Source organism: Acanthochromis polyacanthus, chromosome 22 (genome assembly GCF_021347895.1).
Source record: "Acanthochromis polyacanthus isolate Apoly-LR-REF ecotype Palm Island chromosome 22, KAUST_Apoly_ChrSc, whole genome shotgun sequence".
NCBI classification, from domain to species: domain Eukaryota; kingdom Metazoa; phylum Chordata; class Actinopteri; family Pomacentridae; genus Acanthochromis; species Acanthochromis polyacanthus.
In genome coordinates, this window is record NC_067134.1 from 860,982 (window position 1) to 882,483 (window position 21,502).

Consider the following 21,502-nt stretch of genomic DNA (forward strand, 5'->3'; position numbering starts at 1 on the left):
TGTACATTGTGTTTTCAGAATATTGAATTTTTCACGTGACCCAACGTGCGTGCCAAATTTCATAAAAAGTTATGCACGTTTAGGGGTCAAATTAAGTGAAACGTGCAGGGAAGAAGAAGAAGAAGAAGAAGAAGAAGAGCAAATACAATAGGGACTCGCCAGCTCCGCTGGCCTGCTTCGCTGGCTCGGTCCCTAAGAATAATAAGAAATGGAGCAAATACAATAGGGACTCGCCAGCTTCGCTGGCTCGGTCCCTAATAATAATAAACACTAGGGTTTCAAGAGGGTCCTTCGGCACCGTTGGTGCCTGGGACAGCCGGTGCCCTTGCACCACCTGTTCTCGGCACCTCGGTGCTCGGACCCTAATAATAATAATAAGAAGAAGAAACAGAGCAAATACAATAGGGACTCGCCAGCTCCGCTGGCCTGCTTCGCTGGCTCGGTCCCTAAGAATAATAAGAAATGGAGCAAATACAATAGGGACTCGCCAGCTTCGCTGGCTCGGTCCCTAATAATAATAAACACTAGGGTTTCAAGAGGGTCCTGCCCTTGCACCACCTGTTCTCGGAACCTCGGTGCTCGGACCCTAATAATAATAATAAGAAGAAGAAACGGAGCAAATACAATAGGGACTCGTCAGCTTCGCTGGCTCGGTCCCTAATAATAATAATAAACAGAGCAAATACAATAGGGACTCGCGAGCTTCGCTGGCTCGGTCCCTAATAATAAGAAATGAAGCAAATACAATAGGGACTCGCCAGCTCCACTGGCTCAGTCCCTAATAATAATAATAATAATAATAATAATAAGAATAAGAAGAAGAAGAAGAAGAAGAAGAAGAAGAAGAAACAGAGCAAATACAATAGGGACTGGCGAGCTCTGCTGGCCAATTCGCTGGCTTGGTCCCTAATAAGAAGAAACGGAGCAAATACAATAGGGACTCGCCAGCTCCGCTGGCCAGCTCCGCTGCCCGCTTCGCTGGCTCGGTCCCTAATAATAATAATAATAAACCCTCGGGTTTCAATCGGGTCCGAGGCACCGCTGGTGCCTTGGACAGTCGGTTCCCTTGCACCGCCTGTCCTAGGCACCCTCGGTGCTCGGACCCTAATAAAAGCCATTTAAAGACAAATCAAACAAAACATAAGATAGACAGGGAGATCGGCAGCAATCTTGGTCATTTAGTCAGACGTAGTAAAAGTTTTCAATAAACGGCCACCGATGTAATCAGGTGGAGGACTTTGGTCTGCACTGTTTGAGACACCAGATTACATTGCCCACATCAAGAAAGGGATTCTGTGGAGAGGCTGACATGAGACAGTTTTTAGTCTCAGCATGTTTAGCCCTAAAATCATGGGAGTCAAACCTGACATAAAAACTGTTTAGACTTTTAGCCAGCTCTAAATCAGAATTATAACCGCTGAGCTGAACTCTCTCATTGACACATTAATTAGTCCCAGTGATCAGATTCATGCCGTCCCAGACTGAACTGAGGTTGTTCATTTTGAGCTGAGACTCAAGGTTGTCTTTGTATTGTCTTTGTGGGTCCTGATCTCCTACTTTATTTCCTTCTGTCGGTTATACAGATTTAGTGTATTTCCTTCTCTGAAGACTGTTTTCTTTCTGTACAGTAGGTCTTTAAGCTTCTTAGAGAGCCATGGCTTAGTGTTCGGATATAGTTTAACAGTTTTTTCAGGAATAACACTGGTTTCACAGTCTGTGACCCAGCTGCTCACATCATCAGCCGATTCGTCAACATCAGCTGAGGACTCCTTAAACACGTCCCAGTCAGTAACCTCGAGACATCCCTGCAGAGTGTGACAAACTTTCACTCTGATGTTCTGCACTTTGCCTTGCTTCAGTCATTCCCATGGTGTTGATCTGTGCATGTAATTGTTTGGACAGATAAATGTCAAACCACAGCAATCTGGAAACTGCACCCAAGGATGAACCACACCTGTGGAGGCCCACAAATGTCTTCCTGATGTCTTGGCTGATTTCTTTAGATTTTCTCATGTCGTCACACAAGGAAGCAGTGGGTTTGAGGTGTGCCTGAAAATACATCTTAATCTATCAAAAGCTTTCAAAGTCAGGACATCATCATCTTGAAGGCATAGCAATCTTAGTGTATGCAAAGTCTCTTTCATTATTCTGGCACTTAAAGATAATTTTGGTCATCTTAACTGACATAAAACAGGAGACGCATTGCCAGATTTAATGTCATATTGTGTAAATTTAAAAAAGAGTTATGTGTGGTTTATACAGTGTAAGTGAACTTCTGGATTCAACTGTCTGAATTTCTTAAAAAGGAAAAGGCTGGTAAACTCACAATGCTCAAAAGTATTATTGTCTACCAAAGAAAATGCTGCTCTTTACCTTCCTGAACAACTTGCTTGAAAAACAAGACTTTTCTTCCGTTACTTATCTTCATCACCATCTAAGACATTTTCAGAAAGTATGATCAGCAGCTAGTTCAGCCTCAAACAAAAAACAAGCAGCTTCCTAGCAGTCCACCATTATATCCTCAGTACAGCTGCTTCTGCAGAGCTACATCTCTCCAGCCAACGTCACCTGGCTTTGGTCGGCCCATCTAACCAACTGAAGCAACTTTACACATTTTAAAGAACAAATGAATGATAATGTTACAGTGGTATGTTTCTCACTTTTTGTGAAGAATCCATGTTTCCTCCGTTGTTGAGCTCAGACTAAATGGTTGCCAACATTCCTCTGCTCCTCCGTCAGACTCTCCTCCTCCTGCCAATCACCTGTCACATCAAACACATCTTCATTAGGATACCACTCTATACACAAGTGTCAGAGTGTCCCATATGTTCATCAGCCAACACAGAGGACACATTTCAACTCAATAGTTCACTTTTAGCTCTTTTCAGTTTCACCTAAAACTGATACAAATGAACTTAAACTGTTAAAAATAAGGAACAGACAGAAAACAGACATGGAAAAAGAGAATAAAGAGAACATAAAGATGCTACTGCAGGTGATTCAAGACAGGACTGCTGGTAGAAAACTGTTCATGCTGTAAGTTAGTGAATGTATTTTACTGCTCAGTGTTCTGTTTAAAGACAGCTCTCACTCTCTGTTCTTTGCACTCTCCCATAGTGTCAAGTGTCCTCCCACTTTCAATGACAGGTGATTCTCATTGATGATTTTTCTCAGAGTTTCTGCAGTTTCCCCACTTGAAAAAGGATGTTTCATCTACCCAGGGTTTGAGCAGGACTCCACTCATCAATCAGACAGTTGCTTTCTTTCTTTTGCCTCTTTTATTTTGCAGTGGTTAGGGTTATCGTGGCTAATGCTAATGCTAACACATACTGCAGTGGCACACATCGGCAGCTTAAACAGTCTTTTAGAGTCTCCACAATTCTGCTCTTACCGGCTGCAACCCGGATTTTGGAGATGAAGGCAATCCTGCACAGTTTGCCGCAGATCTTGATGCTTTCCCAACAGAAACTCACGGACACTTTGTTTGAACACGGTCATTCATTCTCAGTTCCTCCTCAGTGCTGCGTGTGTTCTCATGTATCCCGCCGGTGGCAAACCTGCAGCCGCAGATTGTTTCCGCCCCAGCTGAGTGTAGGACCTGTGCGTAAATGCTTCTTCTTTGAGTTCTCAGCTCCTTCCAGTTTGACTTGATACATAGACTGCTTTGCACTCTGTGTCACCTGTACCTTCAGAGCTCTGAATAAAAGAACAAAAGATTTATTGCAAAGAACAAAAAGGTTTTGCCTCCACAGCAGCTTGTTATGAAAATGATTGTATTTGATGATTGAATGAGCAGGACTCCACTCATCAATCAGACAGTTGCTTTCTTTCTTTTCCCTCTTTTATTTTGCAGTGGTCGCAAATGCATGAGATACAGAGGTGGCAACTTCCATAAGTCCATACGTTTAGTTGATAGATTAAGGTGAAAAACCTTTAAACAGAACACAAAAGGACAATGTTCACATTACTGCATTCAGCAAATAGTAACAACCATTCCTCATGGACATTTTCACCACAGTTTCCACTCAGTTTATGTTTGTCAACCTCAACACCACATAAACTGAAGTGACAAATCATGGCATGAGCAATATTCAACCCAATACTATACCACACATGAATTTATCTGCATTCTAAAGAGTTGATTTTCAATCACAGTTTAACAAATTACTATTAGTATTTTTATTTTAAAAAATTAACCATTTTATACTTTTTACTTCATGGTTTTAAAATTAATTAAAGTGCATAAAGTGCTTTTAAAGTGCAATCCTTTCCAGATCCAATAAATAAATAAAGGGCATCGTAAAAACCCACCATTACAAACAGGATGAATTCACTGGTCTTAGCTGGAACCCTCTAATTAGCACCAATTAGCCGGCAATCTTACTTTCAACTGAATAATTACAAAACACACGGCAATTATTGGTAAACAGACAAAGTTGACAACAAGCCACTCGTGGCTGATCTCCGTGGCTAATGCTAATGCTAACACATACTGCAGTGGCACACATCGGCAGCTTAAACAGTCTTTTAGAGTCTCCACAATTCTGCTCTTACCGGCTGCAACCCGGATTTTGGAGATGAAGGCAATCCTGCACAGTTTGCCGCAGATCTTGATGCTTTCCCAACAGAAACTCACGGCCACTTTGTTTGAACTCGGTCATCCATTCTCAGTTCCTCCTCTTCTTCTTCTTCTGCTTCTTGTTTTACGGCGGTTGGCATCCAGCTTCTTGGTGCATTACCGCCACCTTCTGTTCCGGAGTGTGGACCAGACAGTAGACTTACAGACTTTACCCGAGCTCGTTCAAACTATCATACCTACAAACACACCCTACAAAGTCCAAACAAAGACCCAAACAAAAAAACAACAAAATAAAAACAACTCTAACTTGCACTCTCCACACCCAAGCCAACTACAACCCTTATTCCTATCATTATCCCTACCTAACCATCATATTCTATTATAAACCCCGGTCCCCTTTTAAAAAATCCATCAGTGCACTAACCTGTGCCCTCTCTTCCATACTTAGCAACTCTTTCAGTGTAAATTCCTGCACCCCTAACTCCTTTATCCTATCCATCAGCTCCCCTCTCTGCACCTCATATCTTCTACACCTCAGAACTACATGTTCCACTGACTCTTCCTCCTCCTGACAACCCTCACATAAACCTGTCTGGTGCTTCCCAATCAGTTTCAGTGTTTTATTTAGTGCACTATGCCCCAACCTTAACCTGGTCATCACACTCTCCTCCCTCCTGTGTCCACTACTCACCGTCCCACCTCTAACGCTCTTTTGTACCTGATACAGGTGCCTCCCTTTCTTCTCTCCATCCCACCTTTCTTGCCACACTGAGTTGCTTTTTTCCCAGATAATACTTTTGATTTCTTTCTTATTTATCCTCAGCTGCATTTCTACTTCCCTTTCAGTAAAGCTCTCTTGGCCAGATCATCAGCCCTCTCATTCCCCCTCACCCCTACATGTGCTGGTACCCACAGAAACTTACCTGACCCCCCTGGTGAACAATTCTTGTTAGTGACTCAAGGGCTGAATATAGGATGTCCTGACGGCTGTTTGAATGAAAAGACCTGAGGCTTGCTAGCACTGATGATGAGTCTGAACACACTAATGCCTTTCCTAGACCAGTCTTCTCCACCCACTGTAGTGCAACAAAACCGCCACCATTTCCACTGTGTATACTGAAAGATTATTAGACGTTCTTCTATTGATCCCAATTCCTCTTTCCGGTACTGTTACCCCGAATCCTGTCACCCCTGTCTCAGGTTGTTTTGCCCCATCTGTGTATATGCAAGTAAAATTGCTGTACTTTGTTAATATGTGACACTTAAATTCACCAACCAAATCAACCATGCCTTTTCCCCTCCTCTTAGCACAGGGGTCGCAACCTTTAACACTCAAAGAGCCATTTCGACCCGTTTCCCACAGAAAAGAAAACACCGGGAGCCGCAAAATCCTTTTGCCACTTAAAATGAAGACAACACTGCATATATCGCTTTTTTTTTTTTTTTTACCTCTATGCCCTTGTTAATCAGTCGTGATTAATTAATTACAAAGCTCTAATTAGCCTCTAATTAGCCTCTGGTGACCAGCATGGCATGCTGTGTCACCTGTATGAGATGCTGTTGGCTTATTGCCCACACAGAATAATGGCAAGCTGGTAATGTGGTCCTATCATGGAATACTGATGTCAAGCATTCTATTCTATGGTCACCAATCTTTTATGCCGATTAGCAGAACCGTACCTGTTGATATTATTCTCCGTTGGGATGCTGGAATGTTGATTGCGACCAGAAGTTGTAAAAATATCACGTGCTTAATGTTTCTTAATGTCAAGTTGCTGTTCAATGAAGACAATTTTGAGGTTTCATGACAAAGTAGTTTAATAACAATAAGGTAATAAACATTAGGAAATATATTACATAATATTATTTAATAAGATGAATGACTAAGATTACAAATAAACACACAATACATCTATGGGCCTAAACAAGGAAAATCCAGTTCCTCTTCCACGTCAACTTGTTAGCTGGAGCCGCCGAGCCATCACTGGTCGCTGGGCAAAGTGTGCCTTAAAACCCCCACGGCCATGAAAAAGTCACCCACGAATGAGCAGCGCATTGTCCCAGCGGGTGACTGGGGGACGTTGACAGCCAGAACAGGTGCGGTTTGTCCCGGGAGATGAGCGGCGAGGAGCGGCAGTGTTAGCCGAGCAGCTAGGCAGGGGATAGCTAGCCAGCCAGGGAGTCTGAGCAGTCTGTGACCGGGGAGGAGCAGCCAGCGGACCTGCCGAGTTGAAAAAATGAGAGCTCCGGTGGCTTGGTGCTTTCCGTTCGCGGTGCTCAGGCTCAGTTGGTGCTGCCTCCGGATGCCGCCACACATTCTGGGCTGGTTCTGGATCCGACGGAGTCTCACGGACTCCCGCGAGATGTTAACGACGTTAACATCAGCGACATAAAGTGTTCAAATTTGAAATTAAATCGGCGGAAACTTGGGATTTGGAGGTCAGTAGTCCAACTCAAAATATTTGGGCCCCTAACCAGCGTGTTTTTTTGTCATTTTTTGGTCGCCAAAATCGTTTTTTAGTCGCAAATGGTGACCTGGCAACCGTCTAAATTGAGCGCTGCTTTACTGGAAGAACGCTACCGAGTATAACCGGAACGACCCAAATGCTTCCGATCATTAATAGATGCACACTGTCACGTGTTTCGTCTCAGTCAATCAGAAAAAGGATTCGGACTAACCCCGGGAAGGCATACAACAATGAGGACAAGGAGAGGGATCTGTCAGTGGCTGGAAAATGTTCAAAGTCATAAACAATTGCAATATCACATAGTGACTGTTTAATCAAAGGCTTTTCTAGTCTGCATTATTTGTAATACAAATTAGTAATTTCTAGTCTGAGGGATAATTTAATGACTGAGAGTACTTTCCAGTGATACTTTGTAGTTTTAGAAGAAAGCCATTCTATGGCAAAAATAATATTTTTGTTTAGATGAATCTCATTAGCTTTTATCATGAATCTCATCAGGAAAGTAAGATTCAGTACTTTCTAGTCTTAAAAAGTGTTGAATGAGTATGTATTTTATGTTACAGATCGATATATTGATTTTTTACAGGAATTGTTGTGCATATTTCTTATTACTTAGAAATAAAAATAGTCCAGATGCAAATTGTGTGTGAGTAACTTTTTAATTAAAATGTTGAAATAAACTGAAGCAATATTGAACATAATTTTTGGCCTCAAAATGCCACCAGAATGCAGGAAAAGGACTCCATTTTGTCAAAATTCTTCCCTGGGGTGCATAAAGTGCTTTTAAAGTGCAATCCTTTCCAGATCCAATAAATAAATAAAGGGCATCGTAAAAACCCACCATTACAAACAGGATGAATTCACTGGTCTTAGCTGGAACCCTCTAATTAGCACCAATTAGCCTGCAATCTTATTTTCAACTTAACAATTACAAAACACACGGCAAATATTGGTAAACAGACAAAGTTGACAACAAGCCGCTCGTGGCTGATCTCCGTGGCTAATGCTAATGCTAACACATACTGCAGTGGCACACATCGGCAGCTTAAACAGTCTTTTAGAGTCTCCACAATTCTGCTCTTACCGGCTGCAACCCGGATTTGGAGATGAACGCAATCCTGCACAGTTTGCCGCAGATCTTGATGCTTTCCCAACAGAAACTCACGGACACTTTGTTTGAACTCGGTCATTCATTCTCAGTTCCTCCTCAGTGCTGCGTGTGTCCCTTTGTTGCCGCCGGTGGCAAACCTGCAGCCGCAGATTGTTTCCGTCCCAGCTGAGTGTAGGACCTGTGCGTAAATGCTTCTCCTTTGAGTTCTCAGCTCCTTCCAGTTTGACTTGACACATAGACTGCTTTGCACTCTGTGTCACCTGTACCTTCAGAGCTCTGAATAAAAGAACAAAAGATTTATTGCAAAGAACAAAAAGGTTTTGCCTCCACAGCAGCTTGTAATGAAAATGATTGTATTTGATGATTGAATGTTCTTATTCATTGTAATACTGTGTGATGTGTGCTAAAAGAGAAACAAGGACACGAGCTATCATCAATATTATTTCATCTTACGTGTCTAATTTGAAAAAATATGACATGATATAAATATGCACTACTGTTCAAAAGTTTGAGGTCATTTAGAAATGTCCTTTTTCTGGAAATCAGTTCTTTTCAATGAAGATAGCATTAAATAAATGATAAATCCAGTCTAGACCTTGTTAATGTGGTAAATGACTATTGTAGCTGGAAACGGCTGATTTTTAATGGCATATCTCCATAGGGGTACAGAGGAACATTTCCAGCAACCATCACTCCTGTGTTCTAATGCTACATTGTGTTAGCTAATGGTGTTGAAAGGCTCATTAGAAAACCCTTGTGCAGTTATGTTAGCACATGGATGAAAGTGGGAGCTTTCATGGAGTGCATGGAATTGTCTGGATGACCCCAAACTTTTGAACGGTAGTGTACAGAAGGATATGGAAATCATAACGCAGTGTTTGAGCGGTCGTAGGTGAGCTGGTGTGCTAAGGATGAAGAGTGGAAAGGCACTTGGTCCTGATGATATACCTGTGGAGGTATGGAAGTGTCTCGGAGAGGTAGCAGTAGAGTTTGTGACTGGGTTGTTCAACAGGATCTTAGATAGTTAGAAGATGCCCGAGGAATGGAGGAGAAGTGTGCTGTGTTCCTCTGACGCTCACTTGAACTAAAAGCATTTGAGCTGCACAAAGTGTGAAATGAGAGAGGAAGCAGTGAACCTCCAAACTGCTGACAGACTTTCACACATTATTGTCGAGTGAAATTCAGCTTTTTGTGCAGCCACACTTGATCTTGATTTGAGTCTTTAAGTCCTGTTCTAGTGATGAAATGAGAACTTCCTTCATCTTGTGTGTGATGGAGAAGAATAAAGGGCTGTGGCTAAAAATCCTGACTCTGAGTTCTTCATTACAAACACACATTATATCAGCTGTTTGTTATTCATCTGCTTTATTCTACTCAACATGGAACACAAACATCAGAACAGGTAGAAATTTAAATATAGAATATCATGTATTTTACAGTTGTAAATTTGATTAAATAGAATTAAACATTTTCTCATCAATTCTGTCTCGTGCTTTAATCATTAATGTTTCAGGTCATCCTTGTTATTGAACTGTTTTCCATCATTATGAACTTTTCTTGCCATAAATCTCTATAACTTTCTGATGGGATTAAGGTGTGAGGACTTTGCAATCAGTTCATAACATCGAGATCACTCTTTCCAAAGTATTCTGTGCTCTTCTGTGGTTTGTGGTAAATTCATCTTGAAATCCTTCCGTTTCTCTTCTCAGTATTCTACCAAATATGAAAGATTCCTTTGGAAGCAGATCTTCAAGGATTTTAGATTTGATTTCCAACAATCAGAATGTTAGAAGTTTCCCTGTTGATCATATTTTAGTGATAATTTCTCCCAAATGTTTCAGCTCATTTTTACTGGAATATTCTGAAGTAAAGTTTGTGTTTTATGGTGAATGGATCAGATCTCACATTTAGTTTCAATCAAACCCTGAGGCTTCTGGAAAATACACACAGCTTTAAAATAATGTTGGATCATCTTCTGACTGTGTCGTTATTAAATGCTTTGAGAGTTTCATTATTTTAACCCTCGTGTCGTTTTAAAGTTTGAAAATGTGGAAAATAATATTTTCACAGTGAAACTTCTGATGTCGACATTTTCTACATTTTTGGGACATTTTTGAACATTTTTTGGTGGAAAAAGAAGAAATGTTTCTAAAGAACATTCACACAAAAATCAACCAAAATCCAGTAAATTCTCTGGATTTTGGTTGATTTTTATGTGAATGTTCTTAAAGAAAATATCAGAAGTTTTACTGATAAATATGGAATCATTTTAGATATTTTTAGGATTTTTTGGAAGATTTTTACTCATTTTTTGAAAATATTTACAAGAATTTTCCTGCCAAATTAGGGGGATTTTGTTTTGTTTTTTAAAATAAAACTTTTAAGGAATTATTGGAATTTTCTTCCTGAAGTTTTTTGCACATTTCCATAAATTTGGTGAATTTTTCGGCTGAATTTCTGGATTTCTTTCCTGTTTTTTGGTGCCGTAAATGAAGCCAACAGGAGGGTTGATATCCAGAGCTAATAATAAACAGCAGAGGACTGATGGGTCTCCTTGGTGTTTGCTCCTGTTAACATCTCATTTTCCAGTAGTTCCACATTGAAGGAATTCTGTTGGACAACATTGAGAGCATTTGAATGAATTTTCAATCCAAAATAATGCAGTGAATGTCAAATAAAGTGGTGTTGAAGCTTGTCAGAAGCTTTCAATGAATGTAGAAAGAGTGTAAAAGCAGCATCCTCTACCAAATGAGCACAATCCATCAATCATCATCAAAGTGTCCAAATTCCAGAGAAGACATGAACTGCAGATTGTAAATGAGTCAAAGTATCCATTTAAAATCATTTCTAGACCATGATCACAAAGTCAAATACTAGATTGTTCTTTTGTCCTCTTCTGTCTCATTTTCACAATATTTTGTCTGGTTTTTGTCTCATTTTTTGTCTTTTTTAATCTGACTTTTGTGGTTTTGGTCCTGTAGTAAAAACTGGTCCGGCCCACTTGAGATCAAACTGGGCTAAATGTGGAACCTGAACTAAAATGAGTGTGACTCCCTGATTGAAAGCTTCTTTGAATGCTTCAAACAGTCATTCTCTAATATCAGCCCAGAAAAACGGATCAAAGTTGGTTGTAAGTCCATCTGGAGCCGCTGATTTCCCCAAAGACATTTTCATTCCAGCTCTATCAATCTCTCCAAACACGTGCTTTTAAAGTCAGTCTGAGGAAGAAATGCTTTGACTTTTGAAAGAAAAAGCTGCTGAATGTAAATGCTGATAGAATCTAAATCTTTCATCTGCTCTTTCTTCTGGATTGCTCCCAGTTTGATCATCAACATTTAGAGGCTGATTGCATTTCTCTCTAATCCACTGAAATAGGAACTGTTTTTCTCCCCATCTTCCATCCATTTAGCTCTGGATGCTAGAAATGCACCTGGTGCTTTATTCCAATCCAATTCATCTCCTTTAGATTGGAACCCAATCAGTTCTTCTTTCTTCCTATCAGAGAACATATTCATTTTACAACACTCATTCATATCATTCATCAACTGTCTTTCTCATTCTTTTGCTTTCTGACACATTCTTTGACCACAATCTACTGAGTTTTCTCTCACTTTATGTTGGAAAAATTCACATTTACTTCCAGAAGAACCAACGTCATTGTCTGACTTTTAACCCTCCTGTTGTCTTCATTCACCAAACATATTGTTTCCTGGTCTGAAAAAAATCCAAAAATTCAGCAAAAAATTCACCAAATTTCTGAAAATGTGTAAAACCTTCAGGAAGAAAATTACAATAATTCCTGAAAAGTTTTATTTTAAAAACAAAACAAAATACCCCTTAATTTGCCAAAAGAAGTTCTTGGTAAATATTTTCTAAAAATGAGTAAAAATGTTCCCAAAAAATTATAAAAAATATCTAAAGTGATTCCATATTTATCAGTAAAACTTCTGATATTTTCTTAAGAATATTCACAAAAAATCAACCCAAATCCAGAGAATTTACTGGATTTTGGTTGATTTTTTTGTGAATATTCTTAGGAAACATGTCTAACGTTTCTTTTTTTCCACCAAAAAATATTCAAAAATTTCCCAAAAATGTTAAAATGTGGACATCACAAGCTTCACTGTGAAAATATATTTTTTCCCCACATTTTAAACTTTCAAACGGATCAATCTGAGCCTCAGGACTACACGAGGGTGAACTGAAGATCAGATTTTTCTCTCCATACTACAGTCCTGCTCATCTTCTCAGAAACCAGCGTTGAATTTCCAGTATTTCTGTCTAAATGTTCTTCCTGTTTCAGGCATTAATGGAACAGTAATTCCACAGGGATCAGTAGTAGGAGCCGCTCACATTTCAGTCTGACAGACACATTTGAACATTTCTAGAGTTGTCAGCCACAGATCTGTTCTTCATTTACAGCTTCCATGAGGCCTGATCCATGAAAACTGTCTGAAATAGGATTCTTATGTCTCTGCTCTGCTCTCTTTTCCTGATCTCTGGATTCTTTTACCTTCGACCACATCAGCTCCCGCGTTGCTGTCTTCTTTTCTTAAATCTTCTTCAGCTTTTCTACACATCTCACTGCCTTTTGACAGCATCCACATTTCATTTCTGCATTCACGCTTCACTAACTGAACCATGAGCTGCCTGCTGTGGTTTTGCTCTTTCTTCCCGATGTGATGAACGCTGTCCACCATGTCCTCTATTGACCATGGCACTCCTGGAGACATTTTGGAGAGAAGAGAGATCAGCGTTCCTCTCATCTTTTCATTTTCCTTTTCTTTCAGCCCTTTGACTCTCAGATTCCACCTTCTCTTCTACCTTTCTTGTTGCTGTCATTTCTCAGTCAGCGTCTTCACTTCTTTCTGCACTTTTCCCACCTGTTCTTCCAGCTCCACTCTTTTCTTCTTGTATTCGGTAACCTCCTCTCTCATCACTGCTACCAGGCTGCAATTTTCTCTCATCAACTAACAAGTCAGGACTCTCTGGGATTCAAGCTGGTAAAAGTCATGTTGTTGATCCTCCACTAGATGGCAGTAGAGACTCACACACAAACCTCTGTCCCTGACACCCATCAATAATCAATAACAATACTGATACATCATCAGCCAATCAATTAATCATATTTTGATCATTTTATACATATTTGTGGTAGTTTTATCTCATATTTTGGTCATTTTATTCATATTTCAATTTGTGAATTTCTCTGGAGATTAATAAAGTATCTATCTATCTATCTCTCTATCTATCTATCTGTCGCAGTTTTATCTCATATTTTGGTCATTTGATACATATTTGTGAGAGTTTTATTTCATAATTTGGTCATTTTATACATATTTGTGGTAGTACAAGTCCAGCTACAGGAAGAAAATAGAGGATCAGCTGCAGAATAACAACAGAAGTCTGGAGAGGACTCCAGTGTACTGGCTTCCACAGTGATGGTCAAAAAATAGACAAGAGTCTGAACTTCTGTTTCGTTAAATGCTTTAGTGAAGACAAAGGGAACAGCAGCTTCAGTTCATGGCACAGTACAACTTGCTACTAGCATAAACTCAACATTTTTCTGTGCCTGTATGCGCTGTAGACTCCCAGAATTCCTTGCTTGAACTCGAGCATCATGGGTAATAGTCCCACAGTTCAACTGACTCACTATTTGTGTGAATACTCAAAAGTCCATTCTTATTTACCTATTAATTTCTCACATTAATTATTAACTCAGTAAATAAACATAACCTTATCAAATAAAGTCAGAACATCCAGTCCTTATCAGGACATAAAGGGGGAGTCTGAACCAGAGGACAGAGACTGGACCAACAAGTTCAACCTGTTTTTGTGTGTTAGGATTGGCAGGTAGTTCCCTCTGTGACGTGCTGTTGTCAGATCAGATAGAAATCTGTTTCCTGCTTGGTTGCCCTGACAACAGTGACGTCATGGCCCTACCTGTTCCACAGGTGAGCGCCATCTTTCACCGTCTTCGTGTTGCAGCTTGTTTTCTCTGTCTGAATGTGAGTAAAAGACACTTTAAACTGGTTATTATCTTTTATATGTCTATAGAACATAAAACTGATTGAATCATTCGTCGTATTTTAACTCCAAAACAACGTTGCTGTGACACAATTAAAACATTAAATAAATCTTTTTTTCACTATAACCAAATCTTCAGACATGTTGGGGTGTTCCCAACCAGCAGGAGTTCTCAAACTGATGCAAATAGAGCTGAAATCAATGTTTTTATTTGGGACATTTCTTCCATTTTTCACTCTATAATTCCAATATCTGGATATTGTGAAGAATTAAAGGTCTATTTATGATCTTAAAATGAAAAGATGAACTCCATCAGATCATATTTATTCCTAAAAGGTCGTTATTCTTTCTCAAACATATAATACTAGAATAATATTCATCCCACGAGGACCAGTTGGACCAGAGGTCGTCTCTGATTTCACTTTCTCTGTCTGACTTCTGCAGCCTTCATTTCTTTCGCCATTTACTGTCCTAATTTGTCTTATTTTTATCATTTTGTGTCCTAATTTGTCTCATTTTTGTCATTTTCTGTCTTAATTTGTATCATTTTTGTAATTTTGTGTCTTTATTTAATACATTTTTATCATTTTGTGTCTTAATTTGTATCATTTGTGTCATTTATGTCTCAATGTGTCTAATTTTTAACATTCTCCTCTCCTATGTGTAGTTTTATGTCCTCATTTTTTTTCATTTTATGTCATTTTCAGTCTTTTCCTCTGTAGTTTTGGACTCAGTTTGTCTCCTTTTTACCATTTTCTGTCTAAATTTGTCTATTTCGTATCATTTTGCATCTTATTTTATCTCATTTTTACCATTTTATCTCTTAAATTGTCCCATTTTTGTCATTTTGTTTCTTAATTTGTCTCATTTTTTTCATTTTGGGTCTTAATTTGTCTCATTTTATGTCTTAATTTGTGTCATTTTTCTGTTTTGTCTCATCTTTTTGTGTTGCTTTTGTGTCATTTATGTTATAATTTGTCTTTCATTTTGTAGTTCTGTGTATGTTTTCCCATTTATGTTGTTTTGTGTCTTAATTTTTCTAATTTGTGGAATTTTGTATCTTAATTTGTGTCATTTTTCTAATTTGGGGTCTCAGTGTTCAGCAGGTTTAACTCTCTTTCAGGAGTTAATTCTAAATAGTACTAAAAACCTCTTAGTGTTAACTGTGAATAACACTAAGATTTATTTATTTCTCTCAGTAAAACTTGATGAACACTGCTCAGTTTAGAGTGGTGTTAATCAAGTTTTACTCTAAACACAATATTAGCCCTGAGAGTTAAATGAACTGTGAAAATTCACCACTATCTTCAGTGTAACTTTAACACTGTGTGGGCTGGGGCGATAAGTTCACTGACTTAGTGTTGAAATGAACTCTGTCTGTTTTATGGGCTCTGGATGTCACGAATAGTGGGTCCGGATCCGTGAGGAGATCCACGCTACCAAGGCGGAATTGGGAGTAAAACCGGTTTATTGTAAGGGGTGGTAATGGTCAGGGAAGCAGTGGAGATGAATAGAGGGTTCTGGCTGCAGGGAGGGAGTTAAGCCAGAGATCAGCAGCTGTGGTGGCTCCGGTGGGGAGCAGAGTGTGGCGGCAGATGTCTGGTGTGGATCCCTGGCGGCTGTGGTGGTCCAGGGGTTCCGTGGCGGGGTCCAGTGACAGTTCAGTGGGGTCCGGGGGGCGCCAGGAGACGAGGAGAGGGGGAGGGGAATCAGAGAAGGGGTCCAGGCAGGCAAGGCAGAGCAGGTTCGGAATGGAATGGGCTGGTCGGGCAGGAACGAGGAGCCTGGACAGCTGGTCCTAGGCAGACGAGAGGAAACGGAGTTAGTAATGCGCAAAATGCATAGTAATCACAGAATGGCGAGATGATGACTGACTGTGTGTCTAGTTCAACGATCTGGCAGGGAGTGGAAGGATGAGCCGGTTGTTATTGCAGAGGAGTGTAATCAGGTCGATGTCCTTCAGCTGTCCAGGACCCACGGGGAAGGCTGATTACCTGAGTGGAGCAGGTGTGAGCCTGCACTCCACTCAGGTGTCGCACTGGGAAGGAAGTAAAGGCAGAGGAGCGGATGGGAGACAGAGAGAGACAGGGGTAGAGGAGCGGATGGGAGACTGAAGGGAGACACAGAGACAGAAACTGAGGGACGGAGAGAGAGAGGGGAGCATGAGTGAAAGAGAGGAGCATGAGAGGGAGAGGAAACAGATGGGGAAAAGGGGTATTTGGGATGTCAGCTGGGGAGGACGGGGGTGAGGAGGGAGGCCTGACACTGGAAGTTTTACTGTGCAGGTTCTCAGTTGTAAGGACATTAATGATCCTTAAAAATAGAATTTACAAAGTCATGTTGTGGGTCTAGAGGCACAAACTGTTCTGTTTTAACTCACCACAAACTGATCCATCAGGTTTCCTGCTTCGTTACCCTGACAACAGTGATGTCACAGCTCCTACCTGTTCCTCAGGTTAGTTGAGTTTTACCTGGTGAGTCCTGGTGTTGCAGCTTGTTTTCTCCGTGTGAAGGAGAGTAAAAGACACTTTAAAGCAGGACTCACCAACCATTTTTCTATAACTATGTAACATTATTTATTTCTGCTAATCTGTTCTGACATTTGAAAGTCAGAGGTGTCCTCTCTCTGAATGGTTTTCTAATTCTCTTTCTTGACAGTTTTCTATGAATCAGCATATTTGCAGCATTTAGTTTAGATTTCTGTGTAAATGATCACTTCTAACATTTTTAGGAAATCATGAACTGTCTTATCTTCAAATCAGGCTTCATTTGTACAAACCACTACCTTTGTGACGTTTTTGAACAGTTCATGAACTCTGTCCCATGTTTGTATAAATTATCAGTGATGTAAGAAAAAAATCAAGTCTTTCACATTTTGAAATGAATCCTATCACATTTGTACTAATCACCAACTCTGTAGCATTTTTATCAGATCAGAACAAATCATTTTTGTGTTTAGAATGACAACACGTGCCGTCTGTTTCTTTGTCTGTAAATGTGTGTTAGTGGGAAGCCTGGCATTGGATTCTGTTCACCAAAGGACTGTGATCTGGTGGAGAATCTGACACTGCAGCTCTGAGAGAGCCTTTAGATGTGCATCAGTGAGGCGTGTTCTGTGTTTGTTCTGGATGAAGTTCACATGAGAAAAGGCTGATTCAGAGATCAGTGGAACCAAAAAGGCTGCTGTGCATACACCGTTGTACTTTTCTGTGTCCACAACGCAGCAAAAGTTTGGTGCAGACTGATGGCTTTGAGCTGGAGGTCGTCTACAACGTTAGGACTTCCATCTCCACCTGTCCAGCATCCAGGCTGAAGACAGCACTGAGATCCGGGCTCAAACTCATTTTAGTTCAAAGAAGTTCAATTTCAGCAACATTCAGCCTCAGTTTATCATTTCCACATTACAACTTCCAGATCACAGAGTGTCTACAAAGGAACACAACATTCAGTCACCTGGAACTGAACCAGAGAGGATTTACTTTATGATCACAACTACAAAAGTCAGACAAAAAGAGACAAAAACAAGACAAAATATGACAAAATGAGACAAATGACATGAACAAGACAAGAAAAGAGACAAAAAATTAGACAATAAAATTAAAGCAACAAAAACGTGGACAAAAGAAGAAAACGAAACAAGAAAATGACAGATGATGTCAGGGCTCCCTCCTCACCCCCGTCCTTCCCACCTGACATCCCCAAATACCCCCTTTCCCATCTGCTCCTTTCTCCTTCTCCTGTTCCTCTCCCTCTCTTGCTCCGGTCTCCCATCCGCTCCTCTGCCCTGTCTCTCCCTCTACAGCTCAGCGCCTGAGTGGAGTCTAGCTTCCCAGCTGACTCCACTCAGGCAATCAACCACCTCTACGGCTCCTGGACAGCTGACAGACATTCTACTGATTACACAACCTGCAATAAGAACCGGCTCATCCTTCCACTCCCTGCCAGATTGTTGAACAAAGACCCCACAGTCAGTTCGCTCTCTAGCCTCCTGTTAAATCTGTTGAGTTTGCCAATTCTCTTACTTTGTTTTCTCCTGCCCCTCACCTAGATCCAGCTGTCCGGGATCCCCGCCGTCCTCCTTCCCCTCCGGCTCTCCCCAACCAATTCGTCATCGGTTTCCCCCTCACTGGACCCCCCTGTTCCTGCCTGGACCCCCCGCCCTGCTTCCCTCCCAACCTCCCGGAGCCTCCAGACCCACCTGGCCAAATCCCCCAACAATAAAACACTTTCATTCCAGCCAGCCTGGGTAGTGTGGCTCTCTGCTCGGGTCCAACCCGCTCATCCGTGACAGATGAGAAATAAAATGATACAAAAAGTTTCACAAAACAACAAATAAAGCAGATCGAATAATGACAAAAATTAGACCAAAACTCAACTGAGACAAAAAAGAAATCCAAAACAACAAAAATATGAGACATAAGTCAGACAAAAAGACAACAATACAAGACAATATTCCAAAAATGAGACGCAATATGATGAAAATGAGACACAAAATGACAAAAAATGAAACAAACGACACGAAACAAGAAGAGACAAAAAGTAAGACAAAAATTTTACAAAGCGATGAAAAAATGGACAAATGACAAAGAGACGAAAAGGACAAAAGCGAATAACCAAACAACAAAAACATGAAATGAACAACAAAAATCAGACCAAAAAAAACACAAAAACATGAAAAATGTTACAAAAATGAGACACAAAACGGCAAAAGAACTCTGTGCAATCTAGTATTTGACTTTATGATCAGAACAACTTGTCATGGTTCTAGAAATGATTTTGAATTCATAGTTTTACTCATTTTCAGTCTGCAGTTCATGTCTTCTCTGATTGGACCCTCTGGAGGCCAGTTTTGGCCCGCGGGCCGCATGTTTGACACCCCTGCCTGCATGAAAGGATTTGAAAGGAATTCCACACATGGCTCACGCTGATCAAAGTCACCAAAGCTGTTCTCTAACTCTTGTCCCAGTCTGTTTCTGACTTGGAGGACTTTTCCACTGCTTTGTCAGAAGCATCGTCATTCAACGATGACTGAACGGAGGGAAAGTGCTGCACTTCTTTCCTCTGTAAATGCAGAGAAAATGTTCATCTTAGCTGTAAATGTGTTTACAGAGACAGTCTTACCTTTGCCTTGCAGCTCACAGTTCAAATGCTTCGGTTTCCAGTGATGTCCGTTAAAAATCAAGGTCAAGAATCCACTCAGTGTTCTCAAGCAGCCAGATGTCTTCCCCTTTGGACTGCATCAACTCTTTGATTTCAGCCAAAAGTGACAAAAAACGCTGCAAAACTGTCCCCTGCTGATCCATGGGGTTGCTGTGAGCAGTAACAGGTCACCATGTTCAGCTGACTGCTCCTCCAGCAGTACCTTCAATGTCCTGGTTGTTTGGCTTTGGAGCGTTGATGATCTTCACCTCAGGAATCATCACATGATCAAATCCAGTCAAGTTTGCACACATGGCCTGCTGGTGAATGATGCAGTGGTAATGTAGGAATGCTGGGAAGTCTGGATCACCTCTGCATCGTACAATGAAGCCTGCATGCCGACCCGTCATGGAGGAGCCCCGTCCATCGTCACTGAAACAAGCTTTTCTAACGGTATGTTTTTATCCATGAAGAAACTTTTCACCACGCTGTAGATGTCAGTTCCCCTTGTTGTTGTCTGCAGGGGCAAAAGTGTCAGGAGTTCTTCTTTAGTGGAGAAACCATCAAACACCATTCAGATGAACATCATCAGCTGAGCTGTACTGCTGCTGTCCACAGACTCGTCCCATTGAATGCTAAACCTCCTGCACTTAGCCAGATCCCGTCCAGCTGCTCTGCCAAGTTTTCAGATACAGCCGACATTCTTCTAACCATCGTACTTACCCCCAGTTGGACTTTGGAGAGAGTGGAGATGGCATTTGGACCATTCTGTTCGTCTTTGAACACAGTGTTTGCAACGATCTTCACTGCTTCTTTCAAGACCTCCCCATCCCAAAAACTTTCTTGTTCCTTATCAAAAAAATCTGCAGCTCGAAATGAAGCCTCAGTTGCTTTTTGTGATTTTATTGCTGGCTTTGTGAAAATAGAGGGTTTTTTGCCCAAAGCTGCTTTTAAGTCCCGGGCTTTCTGTCCGTAGTGCGCTACCAGGTGGGTAGTTAGCATGGAAGCTTTAGTGACGGGTCCAGTAGAGTCTGTACAAATTGTGTTGCTTTGCCGTTGCAATAAAATGAGACACACATTTCTCTGTCACTATCATAAAAAAAGAACTCTTTATAGCAGTCATCGTGAAAATAGTGTTTTCTCTTTTGCTTCTCTGCCATGTTTTAGGGTAAAAACCACATTCAGCTTCACAAAGTGTCTGCGTCCACTTCAGCAAAGAGTGACCTGGTGGTTTGACATGAGCAGTGAGCTTTGACTTCAGACAAGGTCTAAGTTAATTTATACCAAAGACATTTTTGTTTTTAAAAAACTATATTAGATATTTTCATTTAAAATCTGCATTAATGTAAGTATTTTTGATTCAAAAAGAACGGTGACGGTATATACTTTAGAAAGAATATCATGGTAACTAGTGTTATTTTTAGAACATGTGTAGCAAGAAACTCACATGGTCCCTCAGGGAAACCAGGCACTATGTTGGCTACCTCTGCTTTAAAGTGTTTTCTAGCTCCTGTTAGTTTAGTTCCAGCAGAAATGTGGCTCCACAGCTCCGTGTTTGCTCCTTCATGGGACTAAAAAGTTGTCTGCTAGCGGCTAAAATCTGTGAATGTGTGTGAAGTTTGGGGAGAAATGTCCCTAAACTGATGTAGTTCAGATGTCTTCGGCTGTACAGCTCAGTTCTCGTTAACCTGCCAAAGTGTGAGAAACAAACGATGTTTTACGTCATCGTTGAAGACCACAAACTGCCACATTTAGCTAATGGAGGCTGCTGCTAAACCAACTGTTAGCTTGTTAGCTTGTTAGCTCATCTCTGTCAGGAAGCCATAGACAGCTCTGTGTTGGTGGGAAATATATCGAGGACATGAATTAAACTGAAGAGGACGATAGAAGCATGTTCACATGACCTGTGTGTGTCTAAAAAAAGTGAACTATGTCCAGTTTATCAGATTTATCAGAGCCGATATTTTATTTTGGCAGCATTAATGTTCATATTCTAAATAGAGAAAACATTCACAGACCTGGTGATTTATCAGTTTTTAATTCTTTCTAAGGGAGTGGAAGCTAGAAGGAGCTGCAGGTGAATGATTTGTGATAATCAGGTCCAATAAAGGAGCTTTCTGATGTGTTTGAGGTGTTTCAGAGTGACGGCAGCCTGCAGACTCAGAGGACCAGTGACAG

The 21,502-nt window shown here is 40.7% G+C and overlaps 2 protein-coding genes across 6 annotated transcripts in view; both read right to left on the reverse strand.

Moving 5' to 3' along the window:
- The window catches only part of LOC127531999 (zinc finger protein OZF-like), a 79,437-nt gene extending 74,752 nt beyond the window's left edge, over positions 1-4,685 (reverse strand). For 2 of the 4 annotated variants that reach the window (XM_051942919.1, XM_051942923.1), the window contains exon 1: positions 4,555-4,685. The gene's annotated coding sequence lies outside the window, so the exon portion shown is untranslated. Of the gene's footprint in view, positions 1-3,391; positions 3,570-4,554 lie in introns of those variants that run through there. The other 2 variants (XM_051942922.1, XM_051942917.1) reach the window with 2 other exon arrangements.
- Positions 1-21,502, reverse strand: part of LOC127531986 (gastrula zinc finger protein XlCGF26.1-like) — a 117,885-nt gene that overhangs the window by 16,698 nt on the left and 79,685 nt on the right. The window lies entirely within an intron of this gene.